Source organism: Vombatus ursinus, unplaced genomic scaffold, assembly GCF_900497805.2.
Source record: "Vombatus ursinus unplaced genomic scaffold, bare-nosed wombat genome assembly UNPS02014870.1, whole genome shotgun sequence".
NCBI lineage: Eukaryota > Metazoa > Chordata > Mammalia > Diprotodontia > Vombatidae > Vombatus > Vombatus ursinus.
In genome coordinates this window covers 5023813-5045210 of record NW_020954648.1, presented here as the reverse complement: position 1 = coordinate 5045210, position 21398 = coordinate 5023813, and positions in this window count along the sequence as shown.

Sequence of the window (21398 nt, the reverse complement as noted above, 5' to 3'; positions counted from 1 at the left end):
TCCTCTTCAAGAACAAAGGACAACAACCAACCAACCGAGTAGGAGGAGAAGAAGCTGAACTACATTTGGGAAGTTGTGAAGTGTTTTCAATGGTCATGAGCTGCTTCTGATTATAAAAACCATCTTTCTTAATACGGATCTTCTGGGAGGCAGCATGGAGTAGTGGATAGACAGCCACTGTCACAGTAGCAGATGACAATTCAAGTCCTGCCTCTGACCCATACTGGCCATGTGCCTCTGGGTAAGTCACTAACTTCTCAGGGCCTAAGTGACTATCTAAGATTACACATTGTGGAGCAGGCGCAATTTCCATTGGTAGAGTGGGTTTCCTCATTGGGAGTTCCTCTATGCCAGGAAAATCACAGGTCCATACTTCTGGCTAATATGGCAACATGTTAGAACCCAGAGGAATCCAGATCCTATGCCAAGTAGATCCATAAAGTTCGAAGGAACAATGACCAAGAAAGTCAAAGAGAAATGGGTGTAAACTATACTATCCAGTGTAGGACCACATAAGAAGACTGAAGGAAACCCTTGGAAACTCTAAACAGAGATAAGCCAGGGTCATGGGAAGGTATAGTGGGCAAGTAGCCCAAACCCATAGCAGGAGATAAGGCCAGGCCAGTGCCCACATAGGCCAGGCCTGACCCAGTGCTCAGGCAGTCTGTGCCCAACTCAGAGACCAGGCAGCCCACACCTGCACAAATTTCAAAACTGGAATCTTTGGAAGTTAGAATGGGTCAAAAGTAATGAATCCACAAAACTTTTATTAAAACAAAATCAAAAGCCTTAAAAAGAAAAAGAAAAAAACAAAATTCAAGGTATTTCCTATTAAACAACAAAATGCAAGATACTTTATATCAAAAACAAATACAGGTCAGAAAGAGTTATATAAGAATCACTGGGTTACCTAAGAGTCTTGACTAATAAAAGCCTGGATTCCATTTTTCAAGAACTAGCAAAGGAAAACTTCACAGATTTATTAGAACTAGAGGGCAAAGTGAAAATAAAAAGAATCCATTGAAATAATTCCTAAAAGAAATCTCAAAATAAAAATTCCTAAGAATATCATTGCCAAAATTCAGAGTTTCCAGGTCAAAAAACAAACAAACAAACAAACAAACAAAAAAAAAACCCACTACAAGCTGCTAGAAAGGATTAGAAAGCAAAATCCAACAAATATGCTCTTTCCAATAAATACACCTGTAACATAAGATTCACACAGAGATAAAAGAAAGGACTAGAGCAAAATCTATTGTGCTTCAGGTGAACTAAAAAAAAAACCCCAGGGACAACAATAATGATCCCAGATAATTCGATAGTAAAAAGAGAAACAATTAAAGGAGATAAACAATAAAAATCATTATGTATTTTTCCCTCAACTTTAATATTTTATTTTTCCCCAATTGCATGTTTTATGAATGGTGAAACTGTGGAACACCCAGCTAGCAATTACCCACCCTGAAGATAAGCAGAGTAAATATTGAGTTGAGGGGAAATAGTCTTAACGGTTAAGGCTCTCCCGGTGTGGACCAACCTGTCTCCAGAGTCAAAAGACTCCTCCTTACTGAAGATCATGAAGCAAAAGTTGGTTGACCCTGTGTCAGCTATGCTATAAAGGGGTTGGTTAAGGTATGGTTGGACTAGCTGGTCTCAAGTCCTATGATTCAGTAGTAAACTCCACACCAGAATGAGGAGGACTTCAGGAGAGAAACAGGGTGGCGACTTTTAAGGAGAAATAAGAGAAATGAGCCTAACAATAACAAGCGCAGCCTGGGGTGGAGAGAAAGAGGTGAGGGTGATGAGACGGGGGAGTCTGACCATTGACTTTGAAGAGGTTGTAGGGAAAGCAGACCCTTGAGACAGAACGGGAACTGGGGGTGAGGGAGAAGGAGTAGCAATTGATCCTCGGGCCAGTAGAAGTGCAAGAATCAAAGGTTGCATTGTAACTGTTGGGGAGACGGTTCCTCCCAGGAAGGAAGTGTCCCCTACTGAATGGAGCAAAGCCTATCTAGCCCTATGATGGTGACATCTTGGCTACTTGTGTCTCTGCCTTTGAGTTATTCTGTATGTGTAACTGTGTGTCTCTTCATTCATGAATACAAGTATGGCCTGTCTCTCTCTCTCTCTCTGTGTATCGTGTTATCTTTGTGTGTTGTATGACATTATTTATCAAAGGGCCCTGAATACAACAAATGCTTAATAACTATCAGTTCATTGAATAAATGAATGTGTCCCATCCCTGGATTAGAAACATAGGACCATGGCTGTGGATTCCCAGAAACAGGAGAGAAAGAAGCAAGTTGAGCAAACTAGAGGTAAAGACCAATTGTGTGATAGAAAAAATACTGGATTTAGAGACAGAAGACCTGTGTTCAAAACCTGACTTCTGTGGGATTTTGAGCAAGTTACTTCACTGGTCTGAGCCTCAGTTTCCCCATTTGTAAAATAGGTCATTTAGTCCAACCCCATCCATATTGTGGCTTCTTTCTACAATATCTTTGACAAATGGTAATCCAACCTCCACTTGACTACCCTTAGTGATGGGGAATTCACTATCTTTTGAGGTCCATTTCACTTTCAATACTTCATAATTAGAAAGTTCATTATGTTAATGATAAATAATGATAAAAACTGCTTCTTTCTGCAGCTTACCCTCATTATTCTGAGATCCCAGATTTTTAGTCACAAGTAAAACAAGTCTAATCAGTTTTACACATAAAAGTCCTCCAAATATTTGAAGACTGAAAAGTGACTTGCCCAGGGTCAAACATCTTTTAGATGGAAGAGCTATTATGTGATTCCAGATCATTAGATCATAGGTCTTACACTAGAATTAAGACTCAGGGAGGTTAAGAGATGTAGCCAAGGTCACATAGGTGGTAAGCATCAGAGGTAGGATTTGAATCCAGGTCCTCTGATTCAAAAGTCAGTTCTTTATCAGCTGCACCACTATGCTTCCCATACATTTAATGCTCCCTCCCTGTCCTGTCTCACTCCTTTGGATATACTCCAGCTTATTAACGTCTTTCCTCAAATGAATGTCCTTCCCTCTCACCAGAGCTGAGCACCCTTCTTCAGAACCAGCTGGCCCCTTTCCCAGGAGATCAGGCAATGAAGCAGAATATGTTCAAGGCAAAAAGCCCTGATACCCCCTCTAAAGTTTCCCTTGATACATTCTTGGACCCCTGCCCTGGGTTGTGATGAAGGACAAACAGGTCTTTGCTGCTTTGGGCTTCAGAAACTTCCTTTTTTGAGTAAGCCTCCCTTATGCAGCATCCAAGTTTTGGGGCTCTTCTCTTAAGTCATGGGGCAATCTGGAAGTACAGAGGAGCTGAGTCTCTAATCTGGCCTGGCCTGGATAGCATTCCGCATCGAAAAACTCCTGCCTCCTGACAAGACCAACCTTTGGGATCACAACAGCTACTACTTCTTTAGGATCGTATGTTTACAAAGTGCTTTCTTCCCAAGAACTTTGTGAAGTAGGTTGTGTAAAGGCTATTTTTGTTTTATAAAGGAAGAAACAGAGACCCAGAAAATATGACTTGTCTAGAGTCATATAACTAAAAAGGACCAGAGCTGGGAATGAGGATCTGGGCACCAGGCTGCTTAAGGAGGGACAACCCAAACATGGCAGAAACAGAGTAAGTCAAAATTCCCATGCCAGTCAGTCGTGGGATCATACCCATGAGTGGATGCTGTACTTCCAGCCTGAGAAAGATAGGGAGACCCAGTGTTCCCCCTCCTCACCTCCCCCACAAAAAAAGGGGAAGGGGAAGGGGAAGGGGAAGAAAATGGTCTTAAATTTTCATGGAAGTGGGAATGGATTTACACTGGGACATCTGTAGATTTTTGCCCAGTCTTCCTTCTGACTAGTAGTATATTTGCAAAATGTCTTTCTGAGACTCAAATCTAGGGCTCCTTGAATGCTAAGTAGCCCATGAGATAATCTACTGAACCAGGTTATATTTCGTAAATATAGATTTAGAGCTGGAAAAATGATTATGTATTAAGGCATAAGGAAGCAACTGGGTAGCTCAGTGGATAGAGCATTGGGACTGGAGTCAGGAAGACCTGAGTTCAAATGTGGCCTCAGACACTTACTAGTAGTGTGACCCTGGGCACGTAAGTCATTTAACCTCTGGAGAAGGAAATATCAAACCACTCCAATATCTTTGCCCAGAAAACCCCATGTGGGGTCATGACAAATCAGTTATGACTAAACAACTGAACAACAGTAACCAGTCATGAGGCCAGTATGAGTCAGAGCAGGACTTGAACCTAGACCTTCTTGTCTCCCAGGCAGGCTCTTTATTTACTCTATCACACTTCCTTAAGCACACATAAGCCAATATCTGCATGTTTTTTATAAACATATTAGTTGCAGGTGAGCCAAACTCATGCCCACTCAGGTTTATACAATGTACACTGATGCTTTATGGCTATATTTTATGCATTTACCAGTCAAAATATCTTCTATGGAAAGAGGACAAGTGTGGCACATGACATATGACATCTATTATCCATCCCTTCTCAGACTAACCTGTCATAGCAATGATGGATATGATGGCAATAAGCACCAAAATCTGAATCATGGTATTATGCAGGGGCTATTTTTGTTAAAGATGACTCCTTTTCAGGTGATTTAAGTATTAGCACAGGGGTAATATGGACTATTGGTTAGCACATTGATCTAAAACACATTCTGGAGTTCTCTTTTCTAAATTTTCTGAAACATTTTCCTTCATTCCAAAATGGAGATAGCTTTTATCTTATTTTCAGTAATGTTGGGAATAAAGGAAATTAATATTATATTATTATGTTAATAACCAATTATTAATTTGTGAGCCATCCTTTTTCCTTCTATTCAAGACCCCATTCTTGAAAAGATTAGTCAGTCTCAGAAGGGTATGACCAAGTAATGTGATCACTCCTAGCCCCTAAGGCTAGTTAACTAATTTGGGCCAAGCCCTACAGCACTCTGGCCTTTGTACCTTGTAAACAGAAACCAAACTGAGTTGGTTGATGCTACTCAGCCAGAGAGATCCTGATGGGGCACCCAGATTGCTAGAGGGGGTTCAAACGTCATGACTAGGCCATATTTTCAGCAGACCTCCCCCTCTCAAAAGATGAAGTAATTGTGAGGGGCTGAGGACTCTTAGCCCACCTCCTCATTAAGTGTCTATCAATTAGGGTTGCCTTTTTCTTGTCTGGGGAGGTCCCAATAATATGCAGTTAGGAAGACAAATGGGCCTTTAAGGTGCCACAAGACCCTGCGTTTTTGTCTTTGGTTGCTGAGACCAAAGACCATCAGTTTATTGATTATTGGCTGGCTTAATTAATAAGTTGATCTTTCAACTTGTTAATAAGTTAGAGGGGGATAAGTTGGAGGGGAAAAAATTAAATGTACGTATATATAGATATAGATATAGAGGGCACAGGGTGAGTTGAAAATGAAGGGGTCATATCTGGACAATAAAATTAAGGGGTGAGAGAGGAATATACTAGGAGAAGGAGAAAGGGAGAGGTACAGCGGGGTAAATTAGCTCACAAAAAAAAGCAGAAAAGAAAAGGCTCTTACAGTGGAGGGGAAACGGGGGAAGGTGAGAGGGAATGAGTGAATCTTATTCTCATAGGATTTGACTTGAGGGAATAACATACACACTCAATTGGGTATGGAAATCTGTCTTACCCTACAGGAAAATAGGGTGACAAGGGGACAAGAGAGTAGGGGGATGATAGGAGGGCAGATTGGGAAAGGGGGTAATCAGAAGCAAATACTTCTGAGGAAGGACAGGGTCAAAAGAAAGAATAGAACAAATGGGTGGGTGGGATAGGATTAAGGGAAATAGAGTTAGTTTTTCATAGCATGTCTACTATGGAAGTGTTTTGAATAACTGCACATATATAACCTATATTTAATTGCTTGCTTTATCAATGAGGGTGGGTGGGGAGGGAGGAAGGGAGAAAATTTGGAACCTAAAGTTTTAAAAATGCATGTTTTAAAAAAAATGTTTTCACATGCAACTGGGAAATAAGAAATACAGGAAATGGGGTACAGAAATCCATCCTGCCCTACAGGAAAATTGAAGGGGAAAGGGGATAAGAGAAGAGGGGGAGAGATAGAAGGGAAGGCAGAGTAGGGGAAGGGATATTCAGAATGCATGCCATCTTGGGGTGGGGGAGGGGTGAGATGGGGTGAAAATTTGGAACTCAAAATCTGGTGGAAGTAAATGTTGAAAACAGAAAAATAAATAAAAATTACCATAAAAAATAAAAAAAAATAAGTTGATCTTTCATACCCCAAACTTTGTCTCTTGGAATTTTATTTGTGACAGGAAGGAAGGCAGTAGAGCCAGAAGGAAGGTAGGAGAAAGAAAGGAAGGAAGAAAAGAAAGAAGGAAGGTGAAAGAAGGGAAGGAAGGAAAGAAATAAATATTTATTAAGTGTCTATTATGTGCCAAGTACTGTGCTAAGTACTTTGCACAAGTCTCATTTGATCCTCACAACAACTCAGGGAGCCAGGTGCTTTTATTATCCTCCATTTTACAGTTGAGGAAACTGAGGCAAACATTGGTTAAGTGACTTTGTAAAATGCTTTTTGCATTGTACAAATGATTATCATCTTACTATTATGAGAAAATAGTGTGTGCTTACTCAAAAGTAGGACCATGAAATTCCCCTTCAGTGTCAATTTTTTCAACTGTCTGGCTCTAGTATTTTGATTTGTTGGGTATAGTCCAATTGTAGCTCAAAGACCATAATTAGAAACATGCATGAACTTACTAGACATTCTTCTTTAGATTACCTACCATTCCACATTACCACATCTACAGAAAGGCTTCATGGATTAAATGGCAAAGATGGCAACATGATGCCAGATTCCTTTTGCAGTCTACTTTGTTAAGACTGCATCTTATATGGTCACTCTTGTGGTTGAAGACCAATGGAAAAGAAAAGACTTAAGCAAGGGAAGAGGAGAAAAGGGAGGGAAGGATATAGTGGTTGTTTCAAAGTATTAGAAGGGCTGTCACCTAGAAGAGGGATTAGATTTGTTCCTCTTAGCTCCATTGGCAGAATAAGTAATGGGTACAAGTTACGGGGGATATATTTAGGTCTGATATAAGAAAAAAACAGGATTCCTGATACTTAGAACTATCCAAAAGTGAAATGGACTACTTTGTCATGGGTCCTTCAAGGGAAATCTTCAAGCAGAGACTGGATGGCCATTTGCTAGGGATGTTATAGAATTGATTCTTGGTCAGGTATGAGTTCAGTTAGACTCTAAGGTTCCTTCTAATTCTCAGATTCTGTTTGATATCATAATCTAGACAATGGGATTAAGATTCTACCTTTAACTGTTAGGGTCAATAGTAGATGTGGAGGGAAGGGAAGGGGAGGTTGACCAAACAGAAAGAGTAGTATTTTGCTTTTTGTTCCTAAGGCATATCTTTTGTTGTTCAGTCATTTCAGTCATGTCCAACTCTTTGTGACCTTTCTTGGAAGAGATACTAATACTTCTTCAGCTCCTTTTACAGATGAGGAAACTGAGACAAACAATGTTAAGTGACTTGCGCAGAGTCACACAGCTAGTAAGTATCTGAAACCAGATTTGAACTCAGAAAGATGAGTCTTTCTGACTCCAGGCTCAGCACTCTATCTGATGGGGTGGTGGGACCTGAACCCCTAAAAGTAAAAGACCATATCTTTGAAAGTAGCCCAGTCCCTGAATTTTCCCACACATTTCAGCAGCCCAAATCACTGGCCTCTCCCCCAGGCATCTGACCCATCCCAGCCCACCTAAATACTTAATAGTCCTTTCACAGTGGCTCTTGACTCACCCCAGACCACTTAACTCCTTTTACTCTGGAACCTCCCACCCAAGGCTATTTACCACTCCTTAATCCCATCCAGATCTCCTCACTGTCCTTTTTTTGTATCTAAGTATCAGTCTTACCCCTATAAAGTTGTGGATTCATTAGGAATCTAGCCTCTCTATTGGCTTTACAATACATCTTGCTACTTTGATTGAAAAAAGGCTTGAGTGCTTGAATTCTTTCCAGCAGACTCCTCTGTACCCTGACATTTAGGAATTCCCAGCAACTCCAAACTGCATCATATCCGCTGTGTCACCTAGCTCTCTGCCCTAATCAGTGAATTAGAAGTCCAAGAGGTTTAGAAAGAGTAGCTTGTTGGGAGTACTACTAGAGCATGTCTGAATAGGAAGAGATGAAAAGGAAATCAGGGCAACTTATTCCCTATGGTCCCATGTTCAGGTAGCCTCCAGAGAAAGGAGTAGGTCCTAGATGCCCATCTAGGTTCAAAGAGCAGAGAAACCAAATTTATGAATAAAGGCAAAACTAGCTTTTACAAACAGCTGGCAGAATTGCTTTATGGTTAGGAGGACATAAAGGTCAAGAATGGGAGAGAGAGAGCTTCTAGGGGACTAATTATATTAGTTATATTATTATTATTATTATTATTATTATTATTATTATTATTGTTATTGTTATCCAAGAGGATGAAGAAAGCACCTGACAAATTAGGGTAGAGAGCCTGAAGCTCAGGGGAAAGATTTTTGCAAATCAAGCAGGGAAGGGCCTTTCATGTTCAGGAAAGCTAAGAGTAAGCACAGAACTTTTCTTCACTTCTCTCCCAGGGCCTATGGTCTAGAAGTACTCTTCTAGAATGTGGGAGAAGACAATAAATGTCAGTTCTGATTATAGTATGGGGCTTAGATTTTATTTTTTTTAATTTAAAAATTTTTTTTCTTTGATAATTAATTTATTTTTAGTTTTTAACATTCACTTCCATAAGATTTTGAGTTTTAAATTTTCTCCCCTTCCCACTTCTTCCCCCCTCACCCCCAATGGTGTACAATCTGATATAAGCTCTATTTATACATTCATATTAAGCATATTTTCCCATTAGTCATGATGTAAAGAACAATTAGAACTAATGGGAGGAAACAGAGAATGAAGCAATAAAACAAAACAACAAAGGAAAAGAAGAGCAAATAGTATGCTTCCATCTGCATTCAGGGCTTAGATTTTAGAATTCAGCCATTCAACAAGTATTTGTATTTACTATGTGCCAGGTACTGTGTTCAGCACTAGAGATACAAAGAAAGGCAAAAATGTGGTCCCTTCCCTCAAGGAGATTTTATTTTAATAGGGGAAACAATATGGAAACAACTATGTATAGACAAGATACATACAAAGTAGATGGAAGGTAATCTCAGAGGGAATGCACTAACACTGAAGGGGGTGTGAGCAGATGGGACTGGGAAAGGACTCTTGCAGAACGTAAGAGTTAAGTTCAGTTTTGAAGGAAGCCAAGGAATGTAGGGGGCAGTTAAGTGGCACATTGGATAGAGGGCTGGGCCTGGAGTAAGAATGACTCATCTTCCTGAATTCTAATCTAACCCCAGACACTTACTAGCTGTGTGACCCTGGGCAAGTCACTTAACCTTGTTTGCCTCAGTTTCCCCATCTGTAAAATGAGCTGGAGAAGGAAATGGCAAACCACTCCAGTATTTTTACTAAGAAAACCCCAAATGGGGCCACAAAGAGTGAGTCATCATTGAAAAACGACTGGACAATAACAACAAAAAAGAGTCAAGGAGGTGGAGATCAAGAAGGGAGGAGCATTTCAGGCCTAGGGAACAGCCATTGAAGAATCACGGAAGTGGAGAGAAGGGATGCATTTGTGAGGAGCAGCAAGAAGCCCAGTGTCACTGGATCGTAAAGAACATAGAGGGAAGTAAAGTATTAGAAGACTGCAAAGCTAGGCAAGGGCCCGGTTGTGAAAAGCTTTAAGAGACAGGAGAATTTTATATTTCATCCTGTGGGTAGAGAGTAGTCAAAGATGCCAAAGAGGCTGTGAACCTGGGTGACCAGGAGGATGGTGGTTTTCTTGACAGTGATAAGGATGTTCAGGAGAGGGGGTGGTTTTGGGGGAAATAATGAGTTCTGTTTTGGACATTTTGAGTTTGAAATGTTTACAAGACATCCAGTTTGAGATGTCCAAAAGGCAGTTATGTGAGATTGGTGCTTAGGAGAGAGATTAAGGTTGGATGTATAGATCTGAGCCATCTACATAGAGATCATTGAATCCATTGGAAGTGATAGGATCACCAGGTGAGATAGTATAAAAGGAAAAGACACACAGATCTTGGGGGACACCCATTGTTAGTGGATGTGATCTGGATGAAGATCCAGCAAAGAAGTCTGAGAAAGACCTCTTGAGAAGGACTTGTCAGACAGGTGGGGAGAGAATCTGGACAAAGCAGTATCATGACAGCCTAGAGAGGAGAAAGTATCAAAAAGAAAAAGGTGATTAATAGTGTCAAAGGCTGCAGAGAGGTTAAGAAGAATCAGAATTGAGAAAAGGCTATTAGATTTGGCAATTACAAGATTATTGGAGACTTTGGAGAGACTAGTTTCAGTTGAATGATGAGGTGGAAGTCAAATTGCAGAGGGTTTAGAAGGGGTGAGAGGAAAGGAAGCAGCAATGGTAGATGGATTTTTTAGCCATGAAAGGAAGAAGAGATATAGCATAATAGCTGTCAGGGATGGTAGGAACAAGTGAGAAGTTTTTTTTTTAAGGATGAGGGAGACATAGGTATATTTTTAGACATCTGGGAAGGCACCAGTATATAGAGATTACAGAGAATGAGGTAGGGTGATAGAAGAGGCAATTTGTGGGAGAAAATGGGGTAGATCATTTGTGCATGTAGAGGGGTTGGCTTTGGCAAAGAAAAGGGCCACCTCTTCCTGAAAGGTGGGAGATGTGAGATGAGTAAAAGAAAAGAAGAGAGAACTCTTGGTGAATAGCCTCAATTTTTTCAGTGAAGTATGAGGCAAGATTCTCAGCTGAGAAGATGAGGAAGGGGATGCCATTGGAGGTTTAAGGAAGGATGAACAGGTTAGGAACCACAATTGTGGTAAGTGGGATTAAGAGTTGATTGGAAGCGAGGGTGTATAAAAGGATTGTCTTGCAGAGTGAGGGCCCAGTTAAGATAACCTAATTTGTAATGCATGATTTTATGACTTTCTCCAGCTCTTCAGCAGAACACATGAATAGGAGCAAAGAAAGGCTGAGACACCTACATCTGTGCTAAAACAAAATGAAGTCTTTCACCTGACATTTAAAGTTCTCCACAATCTGGCCCTTTCTACTCTATTATATATAACTTACCATCATATACTCTATGTTTTGGCTGCTTCTCAATCTTGCTCTGCTCTCTCTTGCCTGAATGCATCCATGAAAGCCATCTTCCATTCCTAGGACACCCTGGGATGATCTTTCTCTCTCCTCAAATTTCCTTAGAACACTTTTGTTCAGATATTTCCCTTGTTCTGTTACTTTCTCCCCTGTATCATACTTGCTTTTGTGCATGTCCTATTTCCCCAGTTAGATCTCTGAGGCCCTGAACCTGTGTCATTTATCATCATTATACAGCCCTAACATGATAGGCATAATGGCATAGTGCATAGAGAACCAGCTTTGAATTAAGGAAGACTTGAGTTGAAGTTTAGTAACTGATATATACTAGCTGTGTAACCACCAGCAAGTCACTTAATCTCAGTGCACCAGGTAACTCTAATTCTCCAGTTTGGAGAACAGGTATTGAGCTGCATCAATGAAGGGACTTTCCATAATGGCAGTCATGAGACTGATCCTCCCCCTGCCCTGCCCAAATACCCAGAAACTAAGATAGTGCCTTGTATAGAATAGAAACCTAATCGTTGTCTATTGCATTAAATCAACTTCTTTTAGTGAAAACTAATCTGAAATCTGGAAGAAACAGCATGATGGAAAGAAGACTGGATTTGGAATCAGAACATGGTATTCCACCTATTATTTGTATGTACCCTTGGACAAAATCATTTAACTTCTCTGGGCCTAGATTTCCTTATCTGGATGAATGAGGCACACACAGGTGTCCTGAATGAGAGCTTACCCTCCCAGTTTCAGGCCCACAGCAAAGAGGTAGGGGTGCTGTGATCTACTTTAGAAAGTGTCAAGAACTTGGATTTCCAAAGAGTCTTGTCTTTTGACTAAGGATTCCATCAGGTGGTAAGTTGAAAAAGAAAAAGAGAGATGGAGCCTAGGAAAAAGAGAAACTGTCTCAGCATCCAGGGAGTACTGGGGTGTTCCTGAGCAATTATGAGATGGAGAAGGGAAAGTGGAGGGGGACAGGGGAATAAATTTTTATCAAGTCCCTACTATGTGCCCAGGCACTGTGCTAAGTAATTTACAAATATTATCTCATGTGATCCTTACAACAACCCTGGCAGATAAGTGCTGATATTATCCATAATTTATTGTTGTGAAAACTGAGGCAAACAGATGTTAAGTGACTTGCCCACAGTCACACAGCTAATAAGTGTCTGAGGTCTGATATGATCTCAGGTCTTCCTGACAAGCTTGAGGGCTGTAGTTACAGTGGAGAGAAGGAAGGTGGTGAATGCAAAGCAATTGCTAGGGTGTCCCTGAATCCAGCGGTTCCAACAGAATCCCAATCCTGCTGAAGCTGAGCTGAGAGACTTCAGCAGATTCCAATGTTCCTTTAGAGTTAGCAGATCTCTCCTCTTGACCAATGAGAACAGACTAAGAGAAGAATGGTTGCTGGTTCCCTCACTCTGTCTGTGAACACTGAGCGATGCTTTCCATTCAGCCTTGTAAGTTTTCCCCAGAAAGTTTCTCTCCTATGTACCAGATGTAGAAGATTGTATTCACCAGTGTATGGTGGAGAAAGAATGATTCTATTGCTTCATTTCCTTTTATTCCACCTCCCCACTCTCCATCCCTCACAGACTGCTCCCTTAACCCCCTTATTCTCATCCCTCTAAACCCAGTCCCCACAATTTCCTATTCTAAAGCTACCCACCTCTTCCACTATGCTTTCTGAAAAGCCTGTTCTATTAGGCAACAAACTAGATTTCGTCTTAAACTTTTTCCTTTCTTGTTCCCTCCATCTTTTTGGCTTCACTGAGACTTGGCTTCCTCCTGATGACACAGCTTTCCTGGTTACCCTTTCACTCATACCCCTCAACATACTGATAATGGTAGGGGAGTTACCTGCTTCTTTCTTCTCATTGCCACTTCCAGGTTCTCCCTTCACCACCATCTCTTGGTAACTTCTCCTCTTTTGAAGTTCATTCAATCCATCTTTATCACATTCAAGATTCTAGTAGCTGTTGTCTGAAGACCTCTAGAGCACTCTCCTTCCTTCCTCAACAATCCAGTGCCTGGCTCTCCTCCCCAACTCCTGTCCTCATAGTAGGAGACTTCAACATACATAGTGACACACCCTCAAACACTCTGACCTCACAATCCTCAACTTACTCATTTCCCATGACCTGCTCTTCCACCCCACCGCAGTTATACAAATAACCTTTGATCTTGCCAACATCCAGAAGTGTTCCACATCCATGTTAATGGATTCTGAAATTCTTTTATCTGATCATAATCTATTTTCTTTTCACCTCTCCCTTCTAACTCCAAACCCTGTTCCTGCACTGTGACCTCAAATTCTTCTACCCCTCAGCTCTTTCTCAGGCCATCATCCTAACTACATTCTCTTCCCTTTCCCATCTTGATCTCTTGGTGAACCAGATCAATACTACCCGGTCCTTTGCCCCTTTATCCTATCAAAGATCTTGCCTGCCCAATTTCATCCTTGGATTACTTCAACCATTATCTTTCTTCACTCTTATTCACATACTGCTGAAGGAAGCTGGAGAAAGTGATGAAACTGAAACTGTGATGACTGCGTCTACTACAAGTTTTATGTTCTGTATGCTCAACTGGGCCCTCACTATGAACAGGCAAGCCTTTTACCCCTCCCTAATCAATTTATGGACAGCTAGGTGGTACAGTGGGTAGAGTGCCAGCCCTGGAGTCAGGAGAACCTGAGTTCAAATAGGGCCTCAGACACTAGCTATGTGACCTTGGGCAAATCACTAACCCTGTCTGCCTCAATTTCCTCACCTGTCAAATGAGCTGGAGAAGGAAACAGCAAACCAATCCAGTATCTTCCAAGGAAACCCCAAATGGAATCATGAAGAGTTGGACTTGACTGAAAAATGACTTAACAACAATTAGTTTACTATCCTACTCCCCACAGCAGCTTTTCCAAATCTTTTTATCCCTCCTCAAACTTCCCACAACCCCTCTCCCCACCCTCTTTTTGCTTCATATTTCACTGAAAAAATTGAGATCTTCCTCTTTATTCCTTCTACTCTTCTCACATCATCCAGTTGCCTTTTGTCACTGTTTCATATGAAGAAGTGAGGTGGCCTTTCTCCTTGCTAAGGCCAAACCTGTATGCCCATCTCTTCTCCAGCAGATTATTCCCTCTACCATCCCTACACTTTCACTAATATTAACTGCTCCCTGACTACTGGTTGCCTCCTTACTACCTACAAACATGCTCGTGTCACCCTCATCATCAAAAAACCATCAGTTGATCCATCCATTCCCACTAACCTTTGTTCAATATCTCTCCCACCTTTTGTGGCTAAACTAATTGAGAAGACCATCCACAAAGGTGTCTCCACTTTCTTTTCTTTCATTGTCCTCTAACTCACAGCAGGATGGTTTCTACCCTCATCATTCAACCAAAAATGCTCTCTCCAAAGTTCCCGGTGAGCCAAATCCAATGGTCTTTTCTCAATCTTCATCCTTCTGGATCTCCCTGCAGTCATTAATCCTATCAATCACCCTCCTCTTCTGAATACGCTCTCATAGGTTTTCATGACATTGTTATCTCTTGGTCCTCTTGTCTGACCACTCCTCTCTTTTGTTGGATCTTCACCCACATCATGAGAATCCCCCACAGCTCTCCATTGGGTCCTCTTCTCCCTCAATACTATTTCACTTGGTGATCTCATCATCTCTATGAACAAGTCTCTTGGATCTGTTTATCTAGCCCTAACCTCTCTCCTGATTGCCAGTGTTACATTTCCAACTTCTTATTAAACATATTGAACCAGATGTTCCATATATTTCTTAAACTTAATGTCTAAAAATGAACTCATTTTCCTCCCAAACCCTCCCCTGTTCTTAAGTTCCTATTACTGTCAAAAGTCCTCCCGGTCTCCCAGACTCAAAACCTAGATGTCGTCCTTGACTCATCACTCTTTCTCTCACCCCCCTCCCCCGATATGATCAGTGAAGTCCTGTCATTTCTCCATTCACATGGATATATGGCCCTGTTCTCTGCTCTGACACTGTCACCACCTTGATGCAGGCCCTCATCCCTTTGGGTCTGCACTTGCAATAGCCTGCCTGTTGGTCTCCCTCAAGTCTTCCTTCTTCCTCTCAGTTGTCAAACTGATCTTCCTAAAGCACAGGTCTGACCATATCACACTCCCTCCCACTTCTTTTCTCCTGTTTAACAAACTTCTTCAAAACGCTTCTAAATTGATGGGGCTAGATTGATCTTTTTTTTTTTCTTTTTGTCCCTAATTCTGAGGTCTTGGGGAGGAAACACTCTACCAATACAAAGCAGTAAGTATTCTTAGTTTCCTAGACGGTGGGAGATTAAGTGATTTAACCTATGTGTCACCAACTGTCAGAGGTGAGATTTGAACTTAGGGCTCCCTGAAGCTAGCCCTCTATTCAATATTCCAGTTGCCTCTCAGATGTGATTTATATAGGTACACTTACAATTACTGGTAAATCTATTAATTCATAGGAAATCATGTTAACTTGATTAATAGAAAAGATATTCTGTCTTTTCAATGGTGAAATGCCTGTAATATAATACTATTCTTTTTAATAGTTTTGGGGGGGTTATAGTTACCAAGGAAAGGTGATCAAGCAGATTTTAGGAAACCCTCTGATTAGTTCCCAGGCTTCCTCTGACTTGATTAGAGTCTAAAAGTTGGGGGAAGGGGAAGACAGGGTCTTACTGGAATACCTGCTCCTCCTCCTATAGTATATAAAAATGAGCAGAGACACCCACTTATTTCTCCTTAACTTCCAGATCAGAATTCAGCAAGGCTATGGGGGTAGATTCCAGGTCTCTCCCTCATCCTAAGAGCCACAATGACAATTTGCAGGATTAATATAAGGTGAGCCGGAAGGGGAGTTCCTGCATTTGTAGCTCTTTGCAACCGTCTTTTGTCTTTCGATTTATTTTTTTAAGCCCAAATCAGAGATCGGAATTCCAGAGAGTAGATTCTTTCAGGGGATGTGAGTGTGAGGATGGGGAGAAGGGGTGGTGAGGGGTGGATGGTACTTTTTGGGTTATTAATTCTAAGTTCTAGAGTTCCTAAATTGAGAGGAAGAAGCACAGTCCTTGGAGAACCAAAGCAACAACCAATATAGTCCCTGCAGCTGGGGGATTAGAGCCATACGGGAGGTTGGGGGGGCCACCAGGAGGCGGAGGAGAGTGGAGAGACTGGAACTGGAGATTTGGACCTTGCTATTCTTTTCTGCTATTACTATGTTACTCAGACACTGTCAGTCCAACCAGATTGTAAATTCTTTGTGAAAATTCAAATTTTATGTGGATTTATTATTTTTTTAATTTCTGCAAGATGTCCCACCCTCCAAAGACGATGGAATAACTAGAATCTGTAATTTTGGGTGCAATGGACCAAACTTTTTTTTCACATATCTGTTGTCTTTCATCCAATTTCCAAATCAGAACTTTCTCCCTAACAGTTTTCTTAATTCTGGATTAATCATCCTTTTGGAATTTCAAATAAGCATTGGTTGGCCTCTCTTTCAGCTTGGTAGAGATCTATGTGGATAGAGTCTTGTTGGTTGAATGCTTTAAGGAATTTATCTTTCTAAAATATTAATATCCATCTTGAGCCCTGATAGGGAGCTTTCCCATTTGCTTCTGGGAGGTTTCTTGTATTTAGATTTTGTGACCCAGACCTCATTTTTTTTTTCTTGATCTTGGAACTTTTGAAAGCCAATAAGCTTTCAAATGACTTCTGCCTTTCACAGGTCAGGGACATAGACCAAGACCATTGTGTAGAATTTATCTTTACGATATCCCATTGCACTGAAAGTAAATGTTTTCTGAGTGGTGTCCGCGTGGTAAGATATTTTTCTTTATGTCTGGAAAACTGACTGGACTTAGTCTAGGAAAGAAATGAAATATGTCAATTTTTATCCAAATTGCACCTTTCTCTGACCTATTCATGTTTCATTAGGTATTTGCTACAGTGTATTTGGTCATAAGAATCTCATTTCTTCAGTAAACTTATCCATTTTTATAACTTCAGCTACCAACTCATTGACAAAAATATGAGATGGTTTCCAGTGTCACATAACAATAATGTGTTTTTATTTAGTAATCTGTATATCTTCTATCCAATTCAGAATTCTTGTTTGGTTAAATTAGTTCAACCAATGAGAATCTAAGGGGAAAAATGTTTAGTGTTTTAAACTCACAGATTTTCAGAGTTGGAAGGGATCTAAGAGGTCATCCATTCCAACTTTTACCTAAACAGCAATACCCTTCATCTTTATGAGGATGGCTCCCAAATCTCTGGTTCTGAACTCTCAGCTGCACTCCAGTCATATTTCTAATTGCCTATAGGACATGGCCCTTTGGATATCTACTGTCACTTCAAGCTCAGAAACTGGTTATGTTGATTTGATTACTTAACTCCTCTTGAGTCTCAGGTTCCTAATCTACGAAATGAGCGTGGGAGTGAAGGGTGGAGGCTAGACTAAATGACTTCTAAGTTTCCTTCCAGCCTTAAAATTATATTTTATTCTATGAAATTTCTTTTATATTCATTTTCTTAAATCTTGTTTTTATTGACAGTTTAACATTTATTTTTTTCTCTAATTTTTTCAGTGTTAGTTCTATTTCCACATTTGTACCCTAAATTTCTTATAAGCAGAGGTCCATGTCTTAAACTTCTTTTGTAGCCTCTTACAAACTCTAGTGCTGAACATAGGAGGTGCTCAACATCTTATTTCATCATTCATTGTCCCTTGAATCTGATGAGGTGTTTAATCTTAGATCAATTATGGCATGTCTGGGATATATGAAAAATGCGTTCTGCCTGTATATCATGCCCTCATTGTTTTAGTTTATCATAACGAACAATACAAGTCAAAGAGAATATTTCATTACCCACATTTTATAGCCACTCCTTGTCTATCTCCCCACCTCATTTAGAAAGCTAGTTTTTATCTAGTAAGTATATTCCAGTTGAGTTTTGAATTGCAAAATGTTTCTTCCTCAAGAATTTCCATCATCACCAGATAGGGTATAGACACCAGTCAGTTCTTCAATAACTGAGCTTTTGCCTGCAATTTGACCAGGATCAGAGGGAGCAGTCAGGTTGCTAACATGACACTGAATGATGCTGTACCACAAACCCTATTGACTTTGCTGATGTAGAGAGAAAAGAGCTTGGATGGTCAGTAGTTATTTCCAGGTACTATGGACGGCACACTTGTAACTAGCAAGGCTGCTATTACACGAGTTCTAGACAGCTCCTGCCCTAACCCTGGATTCAAGGTTGTCCAGGGTAAACCAGGAAACATGACTTTTCCTCCTTCCCTTTTTAACCTAACTTTATCATATTATACAACCTAACAATAAATAATAATAATTATGATAATAATAATAATAATAGTAATTATGGCTAACACTTATGTAGCCTTTACAATATGCCAGGCACGTGCTAAGTGCTTTACAATTATTATCTCATTTGATCCTCACAACAACCCTGAGAGGTAGGTGCTATGTTATTATCCTCATTTTACAGATGAGGAAACTGAGGCAAGCAGAGTGACTTGCCCAGGATCACACAGCTAGGAAGAGTCTGAGGCTGGATTTGAACCCTGACTACAGGCCCAGTGCTTCATCTATCCACTGCACCACCTAGCTGCCAGGTAAGCATTTCCAACTAGGCAGAAAAAGAGAAAATCAAGAATAATAGTCCATCCCAGAACTAGTTGTATTAAAAAACAAAACCAAAAACAGCCTCTTTAATAATGTTAAAAATCATCAGGTGTAACAGATTAGTACCACATGAGGTTGACTGACTCCATCCCCTTATTGTCTCATTCTACCTAGGTTCCCTACTTGTGTTCACCTGTGTGCTGGGGCCTACTCACACTCAGACTAGTGTATGGCCATGGGGGAAAAGTATAGAAAGAGCTACTGGCCCCACAGACGCTTGGCTCCGCATCAAACTCTCTTCTTGCAATTGGTGCCCAAGCCAGTGATCTGGACACCTTATTTCTCTCTTAAACCCCAGGTTCCTGATTTTTTGGTCTGGGATCCTGACTGTTCATCGTTCGGTTTCCTTGCCATAGTTCCTGATCCAGCTTTTGCTGATTTTTCTAAACTTTATCTCTTGTCTACCTGGACCCAGAAGATCCATTTGCTGTTCTTCCCATTCATTGCTTTGCTAATCTTTCTAGGTTTGACTTCTAGTCCATCTATAATATGTAGCACTTCCTGGGTCCCAGTCCTAAACATCCTCTTCACTGGCCCTCCTCTGCTGTTGTTCAGAACTCCAATATCATTACAATATATCAAACAAAAACAAAATAAAGCGCAAAATCTCACCCATTCCCCTTTTCTTCTCACTCACCCCTTGTACTTCTGTGTAATTTTTAGTTTACTCTTAGACCTTTGAACAAACTTGGTAGATGAATTTCCCCTCAAAAATCCATCCATGCAGTACTCTCAGAGTACTGCCTTTTTATGGATGCCATGGATTTTTTAAAAAATTAATTTATTTTTAGTTTTCAACATTCACTTCCATAAGCTTTTGAGTTTTAAATTTTCTCCTCCTCCCCAAGACAGCATGCAATCTGATATAGGCTCTACATATATATGGATGCCATGATAAGGGGTTTTATTCTCATCCTAGGTCTAGTTCATTTATTAGATATTGTCTTTAAACAAGTTCCTTTACTTGGTCCTCAGTTTCCTCATCTATGAAGTGAACGGGTAGGGCTATAATATTTTAAGGTCTCATTCTTTGGACTGGTTTTTGCTTTGGAGATTATTCTTTCTTTCCTTTACCCAATATCAAGCACTCACCTATTTTTCTTTTCATCTTCAATCTGTTTTAATCAATTCCTAATTTAATTTCCTCTTCTACTACTGTAATGTTCCTTTTGTTTCCCTTAGGAAAATGCTGGTTATAATCACTTTCCTTCCTTTAGCAAGTAAAACCAAATTAACTATTTGATCCTAGTTACTTCATTTATAGTTATATATTTCCAGTCTATATAAGTGATTTATAATTTCACATGCTATAAACATAATGTCTGCCATATATGGTCAAAAATTAACAATGGTCCCCTGCAAGTAACCAAGCAGCAAGGCCTGGTTTTCTATTTCATAGAGTTGCTGTTATTTTCCTTGGCTTTGAGACCTCATCCTTTGTCAATAAGCACTATTTTATCCCCCCTATGCTTCTGTTCTAGGAGACACAGTTTCATAAACCTTGATTCCATATGGAAAGAGTCAATTCAGTGAATTTCAATGAATGGCACAATTTTATTGACCTACCAGTACTGGATCTCTATGTCAGACTGATGTTTAAATAGTTGTTTCATTTGAGGGCTTTGTGTTTTTTGAGCACTTTCCATAACAGGGAATAAGAATCGAAACATTTCTTGAGATTGAAAACTCTTATTCTTAATAAAGATCTTTTTTCTATTTTCTGTCCAATTCATGTTAGACTTCTTCATTAGGGAAGTTATAGGTTCTCTATAGTTGATCTTTAGTTTGCATTGCAGATCTGGGGAATGAGAGTGGAAGAAAAGTTATATTGGAAGCCTCCAATTCTCAAGAGTCAAAGCAAGAGTGATGTCCCTGATATGTTGATTGGATTTAGCTAGGCCTAAGAGATAACTAAGTAGACAGATAAGTTGGGCACAGTATCTGGCATTATTGGTAGAGGAAATGAACCTTTCTGTTGTTCCTGGTGAAAAATGCTGATAAACTTTAGTTCATAATTTTGTTCTTAAGAATTCTAAGGCTGTTAACAGCCTTAAGAAGCCCAGAATTCAGAAAAATCATTATCTTGATTCCTGAAATTCTAGTAGGCACAAACTTCTTAAGAAAACAGACACCCCTAACAGTTACAAAACTAGGCATCCCCAGATTAAAATGGGATTAGATTCTCAAGATGACAATACTGAATCATAGTGCTTTTCTTCTAGGTCTCCTAAAATCACAATTCTGCAGAAATAAGTTGGAGGATTTTGACCAACAAGGAATCTATCCAGATCTAGGCCCAAACTCAATGCTGTCTCAATTCAAAAACCCTAGTTTACCTTTTGAATTCTTTTTGTGATGTATAATTGCAATGATGACATCTGCCACAAAATTTGTATGTATGAGCTATAAAATCAGTGTAAATATATTTATACTCCAACAACAAGCA